A 13065-nucleotide genomic window follows, 5' to 3' on the forward strand; every position below is an offset into this window, starting at 1 on the left:
GTGCACAGTTTTATGTGAGCTAATTTAATTTCTTTCTCAAGGGCGGGAAAACTAGCTGCCTCTTCAAACTTTCAAAGTATGTAATTTGGTGTAAAACAGTAGCACTTTAGGCGTTCTCCACCAGTGAAATTAAATGGGACCCTGCGGGGTTGTGTTGTAGGGTATTAAGTAATGTTTATTGATGTTTATTCTCCCAGGGAGCTGCTCGAAAAAAATCACTCTTCAGCTTTGATTAATTTCCCCCCTTTGCACCACGTAAACGATGAAGCCGAAGCAATATCGCTCTTTAGCCATGACTAAGAGAGACTACAAGTTGAGCATCTCTCTTTAAAAAACCCTCATGCTGTTTTATGTAAAAAATGGACTGTGACCATGAGGATTTTTTTTTTTTTTTGAAAAATGATGCCTGGAAGCCTGCAGCTCAATTCATCACCTATGAATTTGAGCAGCTGGTATGTCTTCCTTTTACTCCTTGTGGATGGAGATCACATTTAACAGATTCAATCTTGCTTCGTCATTATAATGAAGGGTGAACGTCAGATAAGTGCCGCTAGGAAAGCCTGGAGATGCATGAATTTGCAAAATTTGTTTGCAAATGTAAACTCCCTGATTTGCCTTTTTCTGTGCAAACGCTGCTAAGCTAGGGTGAAGGAACAGCGTGCTGAAATGTAAACACTGTAATTTAATTGTTTTAATGTGGAAGAAATCATCTCCTGCCAGCATTCACTTCCTCCGGGTTCACAGGAATATCTAAAGTGGAGCTTCTGTTTGTTTCCTCTTTGAATCACCTCTTCCTAAGTGTTCCTGTGCGTTTCTGCTTCACTGGCTGCAGGACTGACACCTCTCCCCAGATCCAAGCATGTTCAGTCGCCATCTTGCTTGCCCCCTGTGCCAGCCTGTCATCTTGCCTAACCCATCACTCTCTCAGAGCACAACAAGTCCCCACCCGTCACATACGCGCAGTGCACACGCGCACACGCGCAGACACACACGCAGCAGGTAACTTCCTCACTTCGCTCAATGATAATATAAAATGAAAGGCTTAAGAAAAGCAATGACAGTGTTGCTATGACAACTTCAGGCTGAAACCATACATTTTTATTATCCCCCAACCCCCTCTGCCCCTCCTCTTTAATGCAAATATGCATTCAGGCAAACCTTTGAACTTTCTGCATAATAAAGAGGTAACACTTAGGTACAAGTTGAGGGCCACTCGTGAGACAAATATTCTGCAACCCCGTCGCCTTTTTATGCCTGCCATGTTATTTGTGGCAATGGGTCTGATTTGATTTAAGCTATACGCGATAAGAGGCAGTGCTTTACAGTGAATTTAGGAGAGCTGAGAGGTGCTGTTAGGCATGATGTGAGGCAAAATCAAAGCCTGGAAGCTTCTCCAAACTGCCTGTGAAGCACCTAGTTGAGTGGTTTGTATAAAATGATATTATTACAATGCTAGACCTCACTGAAGCCCACAACAGGACTGGCCTGATTTGTTAATATGTCTTTACCAGACTCTTGCTGAAAAGGCAATTTGTACCTCTGTTGCACAAGATACATATATGATTATGATGGCTAAATTCAGTATAATTAATCACCTTATGATGTTTTAAGCCAGGGAGGTCAAACTTAAGGCCCGGGGGCGAGAACTGGCCTGGCAAAGACTCCAATCCAGCCCACTGGAGAATTTGGAGAATGTGCAGGAGGGCAAACATTTTGTATTTTCATAAATTCTACAGCTAGTCCTCCTGATAAAGACCTCCCTCACTCGTACGTAGTTCATATGACACCAACATAATTAAGTAATAATAATTTTTTGAACAATATTTCCAGAGTTAAATCAATAAAACTGAAAATTTTCTGTAAGTTAAAAAAAAACTTCTGCTTTATGGGAAAGTCTGCTCAATGAGCTACTGGAAGGGTTTTTACAATTTTACAGATGTAAAGGTTTTTACAGTCTAAAGAGTAATGCTGACAGACAGATTTCTTTCAGCAGCATTTCTTTGTCATGTACAAATCAATGACAACATACTGTTCAAATTCTTTTCCTTATATTGAGATATTACAAGGACTAAATATGAAGTTCAACTTATTTACTCTGAGGAAAAAGGATTTTCACCATTCTGGCCGACTTAAAAACAATGACGCCCATAATGAGAAATGAATTTGACAACCCTGCTTTAAACATTGCTGGTTTTTCCTCGATATCATTTATCAAATCACCACTGTTGGTTCATGATTTGCTGTGCTGTATTATTGTGCGAGATAATAAGATATTTAAAAAAAGAGGTTAACCATGTTAACATTTTCCCTTATATCTTTTGCTTGATGTTCTGTTTGGCTAATGTCTGCAAAATACTTAATGCTTTTGTTTATTCGCTTTATCTAAATGACATCTGTTCCATATTGTCCCACATTTGTATTTCTTAACCTGACATTTCTCATGTATTCGAGGCCTACAGCTGAAAATAATCCAGCTGGAAAACAAAGAAATCTCGACAACTCGTTTTCTAATTTATCTGTAAAGAAGACAAAGAAAACGAAGCATCTATGACTTCTCAGTTTTGCCGCGAGGCTGCTGAGCATGCAGCAGATGCTCCCTCCCTAAATCTCAAACACGCCCACACAAACCGGAAGGCCCGACAATAAGAGACAGCTGTGGTAGTTAGAGGCCAAATCTGCTAATGACCCCCTGTCTTATTCATTAGGGAGCTTCGTCAGGTCTGCATGTCTGGACCGACTGTCGGGCAGTTTACCGCCTGTCGCTGACATCTGAGAGCCACTTGCTGGTACTTACAGGTGCTCGAGTGTATTTTTCCCTTTATTCTTTCTCACTGTTGAGAGTCAAGAAACATTTTCGCGTGTTTGGTGTCTTTTGCCGAACTCTCACTAAAAAGAGAATCGCTTCTTTCATTTAGATGTTTACATTTTTAACCTTGGCAGAACCTCGTCCTTGAATAGCTCCCTCTGCTACGACACTTAGGAAAGCAAATTATGAGAACTACGAGAGCGGCTGAGCAACTGCAACACAAAGACAGCACGAATAGCAAGTCAAACTGCGCCACATCGCACTCACACAGAATTTCAACTCCAAACTCTCTTCATTTGATACAGGAAGGGAAAAGTGCTAGTTGATGCATTATTTCTTGGTGGAGAGAGTTGCATCAGTCCTTCCACTTCTGACTGAAGATGGCTCTTGCCTCATACGATCCCCCTAACCCAAAGTACACATTGCATTGTGGGATATCCTGTTGGTTCATCTCCCTCTGCTGCTTGTCTGCTAGTCGTCTCGGCATCAGCTTTTGTCCATGTTACAGTCTGTTTTGCTCTGGTTCTTTCTGCCCTAAAAGAATGACGGGCCTCTGTAAGGCCTGGCTGTCACGATCCTTCAATAGCAGCCGACTAATTGCTGACCCTAACAGGCCCAATTAGCACTTACAAGCTCGGTACAGGGGCCCATGGGAGCCGTCCGCACAGACACGGGGACGAGACATGGCCACCGCTACAGCGTGTGAAGCACAAAGAGCGGCCACACTGCTGCCGTGTGACTTCTTTCTTTTTCCATCTCTCTTGGCTTTATTACTCCTGCTGCCTCTCTCTCCATCTCTCTCCATCTTCACCCATCCTTTAGTCTCCATCTGCCCAGCTAGGCTCTTTGCTGAGGCCCCCAGAGCCCTCCTCAGAGAGATCCCTTGAAGTGCGGGGAATCAGAGGCAGAAGAGCGCTCTGGGAAAGCTGGCTGAGCGAGAAAAAGGGGGCTCCGGCACTGAAGCTTGTATCACGACCGCAACAAGCGTGTAATCAGCCTTCTTTTAAAGTGGCTTCTCAAAGAGCATGTGGGCTAATGTGCACAACTTAGACTGATATTTCCGATAAAGCCCCACATTTAGTAACTGGCAAATATATCAAGCTTGCTGTTCCCTTTTGAGTGTGAAATGTGATAAAGACATACATCTCCCCACTGATAAGGAAAATGCGGGGAGGAGCTGGAGTGGTTGGCACACAAAAGAGGTCTGTCAAGACATCGGGAGTTTGGTGATTTTACATGCCATAATTCTCCCACTAAAAAAGAAGGGGAGAGAGAGGGGAGGGGGGCAAAAACTGCAGCGAGGAAGATGATTAACGTGAGCCGGACTGCTCGTCCCTCATCTATTCTGTTATCTTCATTATTTGGAAGGCATTAAAAGAGGCCAGAGATGGCAGCTTGGGGAGAGGGGCTCAGGAGGTGGGGGAAGTTCTATGTGCTGGGATACTAATTACAGTGTCCACTAATAGCGCCTCAAGTAAACCAGGCCAATGCATCTTGCTTGATGAGAACATGCATCAACCAGCTTAATTGAGAGTAAAATGAGGCAGGCGTGCCACAGGACCTATTAATCAACATTGATGAATGAAAGTGTAATTAGATGTGGAAATACAAAAAAAAAAAGGCGGGGGAATGGAAAAGCAATCGGTTAACTTAAACTTAAGGCTACAGTTGTTAACTAACACGCTGCAATATTGTGCACATTAGGCTTTATCTTTCAAACGCTGCTATCCCTGCTATCCAACTTTTCTTTCTCTCTCTCTCTCTACTACGGAAAAATGTATAGGTAAGGGTGTGTTTGCTGAGGCATCACTTTGATTACGCAGATATTGTACTTCCCGTGCATTAATAGCCAGCATTGCTGCACCTGCAATACAGACTGCACCTGCTGCAGAATGCGCACCCCAGCCTAATTAACTTTATACGAAGCAGCTCCATCAACTTGATGCACTTGATGCATTCATCTTCACCATCCTCGAAGCATTATGATCGCTGCTAATACGGCCCGCCCCCTGTTATACCTACCACTTCCAGGGCTAGACTAAGCAGGTGCGACACCTGAATTTTCCCGAACTATCCATAGGAACGCGGCACTCAAGGCGAGCAGCCATCATCGTTTTTTAATTTAACGTGATCATGTCAACACTTTCAAGGGTTACTTGATGTCATGAGACTTGGGATCTGCGCGTGATGTAGCGTGGCATATTCAGCCTTAATCTGTGTTTATTGTTCATCATATTTATCTTATGTTGCAGCGCTTTCGCTCCCTGACATTGACATTCATTGCTGGTCCTGCGCAGCCCCATGAGCTATGTGAATAAACACAGCAAACACAACACCCTTGAAATGCCATAATCCCTTTTGTTTTGGTGGAGGCTCTTTTCGCTGTGTATGCAAGTGGGAAAGCCTCTCTGTCTTTACACACACACACACACACACACACGTGCATTCACATACAGACATACAAACAAACTCGCAGGCACAAATCAGCATGCACACACACACACATACACACACTTTCCTCTCTCTGCTCACTTTCCCTTTCAAAAGCTCTTATCTATTTATAGACTTTGATATGTAAACCTATGAAATCTTACCTCAGGCGAGACAATCAGGCCTGTTCTTCTTCAATCCGCTGGAATCAAAAGACAGAAAGGGGAACAAAAAAACAGATGAGAAAAGCGAAACACAAAAGAGACACAATGTAAGAAGAGAGCGGCAGAGGCCTGGTTATAGTATAGGGTTGATAATTACAGCCAAAGACAAGGCAGATTAGGACAGCGTTTTCCGCCAAATGTTTCCTGAAGAGGAGACTGACAGTGGAAGCGATGTGTTTTATTTTTGAACCGAACGCTCACGTTGCCTCCTATCTCTTTGCATTACAAGAGCGGGGCGGCGTTGCTCTGCTGGTGGAGGCTGGCGATCTGTCATGGAATGGTGCACCCGATATCTGAGACGCTCTGTAATGAAGTGGACACTGGGGGGAAATAAATGCGGCAGATTTACCAAATTCGGTGAACGGAAAGTCTAACGCAGTGTAGCAGCGCGGGGCATGAGAGGTCAGCTCCATTTTCTCCTGCACCCACTGACATCATCTAAATTGGCCTGGCTGAAATTAGCCTAACCCCCGGAATGACATATCTCTCCGCATAAGCTGTGCGGACGCGACGAGCGCTTGAACGTGAAATCCAAATCAACACATTGTTTTTGCGATGTCAGAAGCAGCCAGGGAACGACCATCACTCTCTGGCTCGGGGATATTTGTTGTCAAAACGGTAGTTCTGCAAACTGTTCAAAATAATCTAATCCCGCAAATCTTGACTCGTTAGGGTCATTATGCAGGCTTGACCTCGTTCTGTAGGGATAGATCTCAGCAGAGCGAAGTATGAGAGCAGGCAGACAGGGCTGTCTGCAGAAACACGTGGAACTTCCTCCGTCAATATGTGTGACGCATGCTGGCTTCAGAGACATGTGGCTGCCTGGTGGAAGTAGCACGACACCCGTTGACTTTAAAGCCCTTTATGCCCCCCGGCACCAAACAAGACAACACATATACAGTCTATTTTAGCAAGAGGGTGGGGGGGCACTTTGCAGGGCTTAAGTGCAATGAACTATTGTTCTGTCCAAGAAGCCCTGCATTATAAAAGGAAATTCCTTATTGGGTAATTATTGAAAACACAAGAGATTAACATAAATAGTTGATACTGCATGTAGAAATTATTATGTATAGCCATGTTTAACACTAATATGCACATAACTATAAAACACAATGCAGTTTAATGCTTTTGACAAAAATCACCATATTTGGTGCAAAGTTACAATGACTCAAAAGTGTACTTCAATACAGATATCACATATATATATCACACTATATAGCACATTATATTTTGCTGCTCTTTTATTTCAGTGTTGACTAGCTATGTACTGTGCACTGTACACTGTACTTCTAAAATGCCTGCTGTAAAGTGAAAACAGCAACCAATCGCGACTTTAAAGCACAGAGTCTGTACTAATGTGTCAACAATGCTCATAAAAAGAAAAATCATGCAAAATAAGTGCTCTAATTTTTGTGCTCCAAGTGTGTAACATTAAGCTAATACTATAGATTAAGTAAATGGCTTTAATTATTACGTTATTACTTGAGAATTATGTGCAGGATAAAAATGTAACCTTGCTGTAAATCAGCCCTCAGCAGTGAAAGTAACACAAAAAACTTAATTTCTTAAAATCATAATCCAGCATACCGTCTAATAATATGTCATCTCTTCAGAGACTGTCACGATCAGCGTTTTGAGTTTTAGTTTAAGTCCTTTAGGTTTTCTAAGTTCATTCTATCATGCCTAGGTTGTCATTATAGTTCTTTGTTTGTTAGTTTCCCTTTGTGTTTTCTACCCCTGTATTAAGTCTCCCCTGTCCTATGTGTTTCATGTCTGCACGTCATTTGTTGTCAAGTTCATGTTGTCATGTCTGTCTCATTATGTTTCCTGTTTTATTTTGAAGAGGTCATGTGTTCCTGTGTTCATTGTGTTTAGTTTTACTCTTCTACTGTGATGTCATTATGTTCATTTGTGTCAGCTGTTTCCCCATGTGTTTCCACTTCCCCTGATCACCTCCTGTGTGCTTTTAGGCTACGTCCACACGTACCCGGGTATTTTTGAAAACGCAGATTTTTCTATGCGTTTGCACCTTTCGTCCACACGTAAACTGCGTTTTCGGTCACTGAAAACGGAGATTTCTAAAAACGCCTGCCAGGGTGGATATTTTCGAAAACTCCGTTTTTGCATTCACGTGTGGACGAGAAAAACGGAGAAAACGCAGCGTCAAAGGTGTGCGCCTTTTTTGACGTCACACTGTGTGCCACGTTATTGTTTTGGTGAAATGAATTTCTACAACACTGTTACTTGTACTCTCTGCAGTGTTTAAATGCTTACATATACACACACAGTTACTGTCCCTCCACACATACGACTCTGTTCTGCTTCTATGCCCCATCTTTGTTTACTATTTCCCGCCGATGCTTCTGGACTTCTGATTGGCCAACATTTGTACACGGTGTTGTAGCTTTATGCAGTGTTGCTCCAACTGCCCGTGTAGCGTGGGTTGTGGTCAATAATAACTTTAGACCAAGCACAGAGGACTGAGACGAGGCTATGGTGGAGGTCCGGACTTTTTACTCCATAAGCTCAGAACACATACAATAACACTGCACCACCTACAGGTGGGAGGTAGTAATAGCTGCTGCTAGTTACAGTATACCACATCCCTCTTTTCCGAGATAAAGATAACACTTCTTAACTCTGCTATACTGTAACATGAATGTACCTTTTAAATCGTAGGAACATTAGCGACATTATATTCTTGCAACATTAAAGAAAGCACACCTCAGATTGCTTGTCACTTGAGCAATGCAAATACACATCAGTGTAGTGTTTTGAAACAGATGAACACATGACAGATTAGATAAGACATGTCAAAATGAACATCTGAAACATGACATCTTTTCATTCTTTTCCAACAAGACATCTATCTAACTCGTCTAGAACAATTCAGATACAGGGAAGAGTGACGTTAGGCTCCGTGATCACTCAGTTTCTATACCTGGCAGGGCGTATTACTGCTCGGCCACTGCGTGTGTAACATGTGGGTGTGTTGTCCATACTTGCAGGACTACAGTTTTGTGGGGTGTCACTTGCTGGTGGCTCCACTGGCTCTTGGGTGTGAACGGACAGTTCATCTGGGTCCATGGGTGTGTCCTTGAACAGACTTGGGTGTATTTTCCTCAGATGTCTCCTGTTCCTCCTGAGCACTTTACCATCTGGTGTTTGCACAGTGTAGGAGCGTGGTTCCTCTCGCCGATGAGTTACAACAGCTGGCTCCCAACCGCGCCTTGTTTGCATGTGCACAGTCTCGCCTGGGGTCAGAACAGGCAATGGTCTTGCGTGTTGATCATAGTGGCGTTTCCGCTTTGATTGCAACCCCGCGCACTTTGTCGTGAATGTTCTGTGGGGTTGACTGCCTCAACACAGCACTGGTGCATGGCAGGGTGCTGCGGAGAACCCGTCCCATCAACATTTGTGCAGGTGACACACTAAGTCCTGTGACTGGAGTGTTCCTCAAAGACAACAGCACTAGATGTGGGTCTGTTCCAGTCCGTGCGGCTTTCTTAAGTGCATGTTTGACAGTCTTTATGGCTCGCTCCGCCATGCCATTCGAAGAAGGAAAGCCGGGACTGGAGAAAGTTAGCTTTATCTCCCAGGATGCTGCAAACGATCTCATCTCGTGGCTGGCGAATGGAACATGATCACTCACTATCTCTTTGGGAATTCCGTGTCTTGCGAAGACTGATTTCATCTTCTGAATCACAGAGTGTGCCGTTTTGTCAGGTAAGTTAAGAACTTCTGGATATTTTGATAAATAATCCACTAACAAAAGATATGGATGATCGTTCAGTTCGAAGATGTCTGCTCCGATTTTCATCCATGGCAGCTCTGGAATCTGGTGTGGAATAAGCGGTTCAGCCTGGTTCTTTGGCTGCATTTGCTGGCATTGTTCACACTTTTCAAGCATAGTCTCTATGTCGCGTGACATGCCAGGCCAGTACAGCACTCTTCTTGCTTTGGCTTTTGTGCGCTGCACGCCTTGGTGGGCAAGGTGCAGCTTCTCCAGGATCACACGCCTGAAGCTTTGGGGTATTACGATCTTGTCCCCGATCATAATAATGTCATCGTGGAAACTGATATCGTGTCTCATAGGCCAGTAGCTGTGGAGTGTTTTGTCTAAACTCTTCCTTCTGGGCGGCCATCCGTTGAAGTGTCTTTCGCGCACGGCTTGTAGTACGCTGTCTGCTGCCACTGCTTTTTTCAGGTCACACAGTGTTTTCTCGCTCAATGCTGCTGTGGCCTCCAGAGCATACACAACTCTTTCATCATTTGCGTTTTCACTCACGTTTCCGTCGTCACTGGTAGTTGTGGCACGTGAGAGTGCGTCGGCTATGAACATGTCTTTGCCGGGGGTGTACGTGACGGTGAGATCATATCTCTGTAGTTGTAGCAGCATTCCTTGTAGCCTCGCTGGTGCCTTGCATAGCGGTTTGCGAACTATCGCCTCCAGGGGTTTATGATCAGATTGCACTGTCACTGGTCTTCCATAGACATACTGGTGGAATCGTTTAGCGGCAAACACAATGGCTAGCAACTCTTTTTCTATTTGTGCATACCTTTTTTCTGTGTCTGTGAGTGCTCGTGACGCGTAACACACAGGTTGCCCTTCTTGTAATAGGCATGCGCCCAGCCCATCTTTTGAAGAATCGGCCTGCAGTGTTAATGGTTTCTTGTGGTCATAAAATCTCAACACTGGCGCTTGTGTGAGCGTCGACTTGAGCGTCTGTAACGCTACTGTGTGATGTGGCTGCCACTGCCACACTGTGTCCTTCTTGAGTAGCTGTCTCAAAGGTGCTGTGAGCGATGCTTCATTTTGGATGTACTGTGCCAAAAACTTCGTCATTCCCAGCAGACGCTGAAGGCTTTGTTTGTCTTCTGGAGTCGGCATGTCGACAATAGCTTTGATCTTTGAAACATCTGCTTTCTGCCCTGCTGCTGTGATGATATGGCCCATGTATTTCACTGTGTCAACTTTGAACTGAATTTTGTCCTTGTTAAACTTCACGTTAGCTGCTCTGGCTTTCTCCATGACCTTCTGCAGGATTTCATCGTGTTCGTGCTCTGATGTAGCTGCAATTATCATATCATCTGCAATGATAAATACACCAGGAATGTTGCCGAAAGTCTCACAATTCTTTTGTTGAAAGACCTCGCTGGCTGATTTGATCCCGAATGGGAGTCGGAGGAAGCGATATCGGCCCCAAGGTGTATTGAAGGTACAGAGCTTTGATGACGGCTCGTCCAGCCTGATCTGCCAGTATCCATCTTTTTCATCCAATATGGTGAAGATGGATTTTCCTGCTAGCTTGCTGCGAACGTCCTCGTGTGTGGGAATGGAGTAGTGCTGGCGTTTAACTGCTTGGTTCAGATCACAAGGGTCCAAACACACCCTTAGTGTTCCGTTCTTCTTCTGTGTGGCGACAAGACTGTTGACCCAATCTGTAGGCTCATTGACAGGCGTTATGACATCTCTGTTTTGTAAGTCTTGTAGCGTCTTCTTCAGCGCATCCATTATGGAGAGTGGCACGTTCCTGCATGCGTGAATCACAGGTGTTGCATTTGGGTCAATATGTATGTGGTGAACTCCAGGGAACTCACCTAAGCCTGTGAACACATCAGCGTACATCTCCACAAGTTCTTCCGAGGTAGAAGGTGGTTTGGCTGATTTCGGTACAGAGGATGTCATGGCAAGGGTCTCAACTCATTGCACCAGATGGAGCTCTTCACAAGCTTGTCCACCTAGGATCGGTTTATCTGCATGGCTTGATACAAGAAAGTCAAACACAGGCTTGTGCTTCCGTGCTTCACACTCAAGAGACACCACACCATCTGCACGAATGAGGGCTCCACCAAAAGCTATGAGTACAGTCTTTGTGGGCTGTAACCGAGGCATATCTGGTAACTCGTCATAAACTGATCTGGGGAGCACATTTGCGTCCGCGCCTGTGTCTAGCTTGAAGGTGAGTGGTACGTCTCCTATTGTCACACTTTCATGCCATTTGCCAGTCTTGTGCTTGTCGCTGGATACCATGCCGATGTATAGTGAATCGCCATCAGTTTCAATGTTGTTAATAGATTTTGTTTTCTTGAAGTGTCTACTCTTCTCTGCGCTAGCTCTGCACACTTTTGAGAAGTGGTTATTTTTCCCACACTTGTAACATGTTGCCCCATAGGCTGGACACTGTCGGAATGCGTGTTTGTTGCCGCATTTGTGACAAACTGTTTGTTTGTCGTTGCTCAGTTTGTTTTTACTGTGTCCTGATTTAATGTATCCTGGCATTTTTCTTAATGCGTCCACTGACGTGTCTTGGGCTGCAGTTATTGACTGCATGGCCTGAATCTGTGACTTGGCCACTTCTGCTGATCTGCATATTTCTATCGTCTTGCGCAGTGTGAGGTCGTTGTCACGAAGCAATCTCTCTTTTAGTCTTGCGTCACTTATGCTGAACACCAATTTATCCCTGATCATGTCGTCCTCATTGATCCCAAATTCACAACTTTTACTTCTCTGACAGAGTTCCATGACATATCTGTCCACTGTTATATCCGGGTATGACCAGAACTTGTGGCGTTCAAAAACAACGTTCTTTCGTGGACTACAGTATTCCTTAAAAGTTTTCAAAATGTCCGCCATTGTCAGTGCGTCTCCGGTCGGGGTCACTGTGAGCGTGTTGTACACTTCAAGCGCTTCTTCGCCGATAGTGTGGAGAAGAATGGCTATTTTAACCTTTTCATCCTTCTCCAACGCACCCGTAGCAGTCATATACAGTCCGAATCTTTGTTCCCATCTGCGCCAGGTCTCAGATAAATTGCCTGTGAGCAGTAGCGGTGATGGTGGCTTGAATTGCTCCATGTCGTTAGCAATGGCTACTGTTAGCTAATCTACGGCTAGCTTACTCACGTCGCGGTCCCTGTTCACACGGTCTTGCCGACTTCTGACACCATATTGTAGCTTTATGCAGTGTTGCTCCAACTGCCCGTGTAGCGTGGGTTGTGGTCAATAATAACTTTAGACCAAGCACAGAGGACTGAGACGAGGCTATGGTGGAGGTCCGGACTTTTTACTCCATAAGCTCAGAACACATACAATAACACTGCACCACCTACAGGTGGGAGGTAGTAATAGCTGCTGCTAGTTACAGTATACCACACACGGTTAGGAATATATCGCCACCAGTTGCTTTGGCATGTTCCTAGCAGCGTTTTCCTTCATTTCTGCCTTTACGTGTGGACGGGATTATTTTTTAAAACGAAAACGGAAAATCTCCGTTTTCAAAAATACCCGTGTGCGTGTGGACGTAGCCTTAGTCTGTGTGTGTTCATTCATGCCTTGTCCGAGCGTCTGCTATCCTACCTTGTCTCCAAGATTATGCATTCATGCCAGGTTTCTATGTCTATGTTCATGTTCCAGGGTTTTGTTAGCTCACCCAGTTTAGGTCATGATTTAGTTTTGTCTTTGCTTTAATTTTTCTTTGCTAAGATCAGCCTCAATAAACGGCTTGTTTTCAGTTAATATTAAGTCTTGTTATTTTGCGTGTACGCACTTGGGTCCAACTTCTTCACTCCCTATAGTCTGCCTCTGCCAGACTGTGACAGAGACCT

The sequence above is a fragment of the Astatotilapia calliptera genome, chromosome 11 (assembly GCF_964374335.1).
Source record: "Astatotilapia calliptera chromosome 11, fAstCal68.1, whole genome shotgun sequence".
NCBI lineage: Eukaryota > Metazoa > Chordata > Actinopteri > Cichliformes > Cichlidae > Astatotilapia > Astatotilapia calliptera.